The sequence below is a fragment of the Pinus tabuliformis genome, chromosome Q (genome assembly GCF_031772625.1).
Source record: "Pinus tabuliformis cultivar Carrire ecotype Pingquan chromosome Q, CPIR1, whole genome shotgun sequence".
In the NCBI taxonomy this organism is placed as follows: domain Eukaryota; kingdom Viridiplantae; phylum Streptophyta; class Pinopsida; order Pinales; family Pinaceae; genus Pinus; species Pinus tabuliformis.
This window is the reverse complement of record NC_142296.1, coordinates 436,422,015-436,427,486: the sequence shown is the minus strand read 5'-3', so window position 1 is coordinate 436,427,486 and position 5,472 is coordinate 436,422,015.

The window sequence follows — 5,472 nt, the reverse complement described above, 5'->3', positions numbered from 1 at the left end:
TTAACAAGTGTGAGAGAAACCACCAGTGATGTCAATGGCTCTCAAAGTACCCAGTACAATCCATGAGATGCGAATAAATGTGTTGATGTCGAACATGTCATGGAATCCTTTGATCGAAAGTCAATGATGTAAACTGTCGTCAAAGGCGAGAAACCTGCCATTGAGGCATGCAGACTTCAAGGTACTGATGATTCCTAGATCATCTTTCTAGATAATGAGTTGATGTCGATAGAAAGCGATCTGTCGTAGTCAAGCCCACAACACAAAATCATAGATCAAGTTGAAGAAATTTAGTTGCAAGGACTGACTCAGGGATGGTCAAGATGGATGACAGATATTTTGCAAATGAATGGCTTATTGGCAGTGACCTCTTGAACACATAACGATACGGCAGATGGTTTCGTGACAATTGACCCAAAGTTAATACCCAGAAACTGGCTGAAGACTTTCAATGTGGTTTGATCAATTGTTAGGCAAAGGATTTCCCAACCCAGGTGAATAAAAGTGTCGTGTTCAAGAGTGGTTGCAAAGTATGACAAATAGGCTCATTTTTCTCTCTTTTCCCCCACCATTTCTGGCAAGTACCTCTTTATTTTTGACAAGCTTGAGGAGGATAACATTTGCTTGATTATAAGCTCATCCTTCGGATGAGTCCAACTTAGTTTAAATTCGAACCCTAAGAAGGGGTGGTTCGTTTCTATTTGTAATTGAACAGACCCTTTACTGTGAAATTTTAACGAGTCCAGTATAGGAGAAACTCAGCGTTTTTTCAATTTTAGAGAGTCTGAAAAAACTTAAGAAGACTCCAGGGTTGACCTTTTTCCGTAAATTTGTGTCTCTGAAGCCCGAAAAAGTGTAAAATAATACTTGAGAGAACCGCTTGATCTTTTACAACCAAGGAGTACTTTTCGTCATTAGTGCCCTTGACCCGAAAAAGTAAAAAAGTGATCAATGACATGTCGTTTTATAACCAATATCAAATTTGAAACGACAAAAATCCGGCAATCTTTTCATGTTTTTACGGTCGGAAAATAGCTGTAAGGGGACCGTCTTTTAATTCCGTTTTAACGAGTTTAAAAGAAACACTCGGCAATCTTTTCATGTTTTAGGAGTCAGAAAAGAGCTTAAAGATGACTCTACATGTTTTTTCGTTGAAAACGATAGATTTCACCTGAATAATCCGTTATTCTGCACAAAAACACAAACATTACTCATACCTGTTTGAAATGGATAAAAACGTCGCAAAATACCTTTTCAAAGTGAAACATAAACAAATTTGCAATTTATTTACTCAAAAAACTTATAAAAAGGGCCTTTGTCAATTCATTTTTACCGTTTGAGTTTGGGTGAGAAAATAGTGCTTTTGCTCAGAAAACTTCCCGTGAAGATTGCGGAAAATCCAACTGTCAGAATCGAACGCCGTCTCCTCCAGGTAATTCACATCATCCAACTCTTCATTTTCAACCGTTTAGTTTTTTGTTTTAGTCCTTTATTTCATTTTTGGGAGGGTTTTTAGGCGCAAAACCCGCGCGCGGGGCCCGCAGGTTTACCATTGCGGGCCTGCGGACCCCGACTTTTTCTCCATTGGGAAAAAGCTCAGGGTCCGCACCTTCCGTGTAGACAAAGTGTGGTCCCACGCACTGTGTCTAACCTAGAGGGTGCGGTCCCCGCCGCAAGGGTTTTGAACCCAAAAATTCTCAAAAATGGACCACACAAAATATTTTCTAGCATTTTAATTTGTCTTTATACTTGATGCAGAGAGTACATCATGCTAGATTGGCGTGAATGAGAGCATGAGGACGTGGATGCTGCCGCATGGATTCATCAGCCTTCACTTGATGCTTTGAGGGCATGCAGACTGTACAAATTCTGGGCCATTCCTGGCATGAGGGCTCAGGTGGATTTCTTACAGTGGCTGGTTGACAGATGGAGCATATAGGACTAGTGCTTCTTCATTGGCGGCCACCAGCTCGAAATCGAGTTGGCGGACATATATTTCTTGAATGGTTTGCCTAAGAGAGGTGAAGACTTGACTCTGCATGGGACTAGGCTAGGTGGCCAGTCTGTCGATAGCCTCCGGCTAGAGTACTGCAACAGCCAGGCTAGAGACAAAGGGATAGACATAAAGACGATATCCCATCCTGAGCTCATGGTGATTGCATTCACTGTCACCAGGCTTTGCGGAGCTGCCACATTACATATTGCCACCAGATCCCAGATGCGTATGGAAGTTGATTGCTTTCGAGGCACCATCTTCAACTGGTGCGATGCCGTGTTGGCCAATGTGAAAGGCCAACTGACCAGGGCCAAGAACGGACGACTAAAGACCTTTGGTTATGGGGCTTTAGTCGTGAGTTTTGGCCTGGAGAGGGTTCCTATGCTGATCCCACAGCACCTTACTGTTGGAGTTGGGCTTCCTCGAGAGCCCAAACTGATGCGATGGGTCACAGTCATGGCCCGTCACCTGGACGAGAGGACAGAGGTTGCTCGATTCAAACCTGAGTATTTCCAATGGCTGGAAAACCAGGTCTTTTCTATCCAGGACTTCCCTTACGCTGGGATAGATTTTCGTGGTGATCCAGACATGGTTCTTCCACCAGGAGAGCAGTGGGACGAGTCAGGTAAAATCTTTTTCAACATTTTTCCTATTTTAATTTTTTTTGTTATTTTTCCATCGTCTCAAAACTGATAGTAAGAATTTTAAAATGCAGATGTGGGTCCACAGCGACCAGCCGCTCTCCGGCCTTTCGAAAGGAGGCAACCAGTTGTACCCGCGCCAACCCCATAAGACGAATCAGCAGAGGTTTTGGCTGAGTTGGAGGATCATCTCGAGCGCTTGACAGGAGATATTCCTGAGACCACTATAGACGACATTCCTCGTCAACTTCAACTCTATGTGATTGGGGTCTCGGGACCTTTTAGGAGGTTCCTTTGCAAGGTGGCCCGTGCAGTGGTTTCTTATAGAGATCATCACCAGTGATAGGATGATCGCCTATTGTGGGCACATGTGACATTTTTGTTTTTTGTACTTATCATTTTTGCCGATCATAAGGTGTTTTTCAACCTATGATTGAGGACGATGTATTTTTTGACACACTCCTATATATATATATATATATATATATATATAGATAGATAGATATCAATATCACTATTACCGGCTTATCTTGAAAATCATGTTATGGAATGGTTTTAAATTTACATGTATGATTATTGCAAATGTCTATTTAACATCCGAGAAGCAATTGCATCTGCTAATGTATTTAAAGACCTTGGAATATGCTGATATTCAATATAATCAAATTCACGTTCCAAGAGACGCACTCTCAAAAACAATCTTAATAACACCAGATTTCTAATGGCATACAATCTATTAAGCTGTAATACAACGAGTTCAGAATCTAACCTCACTATCAAACTCTGAATCCCAAATGAAATAGATTCAGACAATGACTCAATCACTGCACTATACTCGGCAATGTTGTTCGTTGTTTGACCGAGGCTTACCCCATGCATAGATACTAACTTGTCAGAGGGCGAATAGATAACCCAAGCTGCGGAAGAGATGTTCCGTGTATTACGACAAGCACAATTAGCGAAACCAATGTATGTTTGGAGAGGCATCGACATCTGCAATATCAAGAGTAAAACCAAGATAAGTAAGAATACTGACGAAAAAACACTCTCTAAGCTAAGCACACTGTTTAAACTAAAACACACAAGCTAGAAAGAAAAACTATCCGAACTAAAAATCTCCATACCCATTCTTTTAAGCATAATACCTCTTCAAGTAAAGGCCATTTCTGGGTTTACCCAAAGAGTCCCCGTCAAATTCTACCAATTCATAAGCCCCTTTGGCTAGCTTTCGCTTGACAACATAGGGACCATGCCACATAGGAACAAATTTTCCAGCGCCTAATTTATCATTAGCTTGATCATAAACTAAGATTAGATCTCCTTTCGAAAAATTTCGAGGGGTCACATTTCGATCATACTGAGCTTTCATGCGTTTTGCGTGAGTCTCGATCGCCAATGAAGCATCATGTCGATTCTCATCTAATTGAGCCAAGTATAACAAACGCTTTTCCTCTTCGGAAGTGGCTGGAAGTAACTCGATGGCCATTTGCAGTGACGAGATTTCACATTCAATGGGTAACACGACTTCCAAACCATAGACTAGTTGGAAAGGAGTGAACCCTGTTGATGTTTTTACTGAAGTTTGGTATGCCCAAAGCGCTGAAAATAGCATGTTGTGCCAATTTGACCGATGAATCCCAATGATTCGTCGGATCATGATAACTAAAACTTTGTTGATGGACTCAACCAGACCATTCGCTTGTGGATAATAAGGGGTTGAACTATCGTGACGTAAACCAAGTTGGCCTGTAAGTTCGGTCATCATAACGTTTCGAAAATGACGCCCATGATCAGTGATTATCGCTTGTGGGACATGAAAATTGCAGTTGTCTTGCCGTCTACCTCGAATGTAGGCATTGCCTCGGCCCACTTAGTAAAATAATCTACCGCAAGGATGATATACGCATGTGCCCCGGCCGAGTGAGGGTTACATGTAATAAAATCAATACCCCATTTGGCAAAAGGACCGATGACAATTATAGGGTGGAGAGGAGCAGGTGGAGCGCGCATCTTACGATCAAAAATCTGGCAGTGTTGGCATTTTTGGACCGCTGTAATACAATCTTTAAATAAAGACGGCCAGAAGTAGCCAGCGCGCAGTATCTTTTGGGCTATGGAAAACCCAGACATATGACCGCCACATGCTCCAGAGTGACAGTCATTTAGAACCCTTTCAGCTTCCTCGTGAGTTAAGCAACATCGAAAAACAGAATCTGCCCCACGGCGATAAAGAGTATCTCCAATAATCCTAAATTGTTGGGACTGGAATCAAATTTTCCGACGTTTTGACCTTGAAATTTCTAGCCGAAAGGATTGGGTCTGGAGATAAACGATGATATCCCCATACCACGGATCTAAAGTGCTGATTAGAAACAAGGATTCGTCCGCAATGGGCTCCTCCGCCATAGTTTCCGTGTCAGCATGCGGGAAGTCACACATTAACTCTGCAAAAACTAAAGATTTCTTAGACTTGGATTTCTCGAATTCCAAGTCGAATTCCTGCAGGATAACGATCCATTTAGAGTACTTTCCCCCTAGCAATTGCTTGGTCAAAATGTAGATCATAGGGTTGCAATCCGAAATTACTGTAGTTTTACGTAGTAGAATGTAGTGACGAAAACGTTGGACAGCTTGAACGGCTGCCAATGCCAATTTCTCCACATGTGAGTATTTTAGCTTAGTTGGATTTAACGTGCGACTAAGGTAATATATCACATGTTCCGTTCCGAATTCATCTTCCTGAACTAAGACCATTCCAATGGTTGAATGAGAGGCGGCAAGATACAAGAAGTAATCCTGGTTGTAATTGGGAGGATGCAACAACAGTGCAATGGG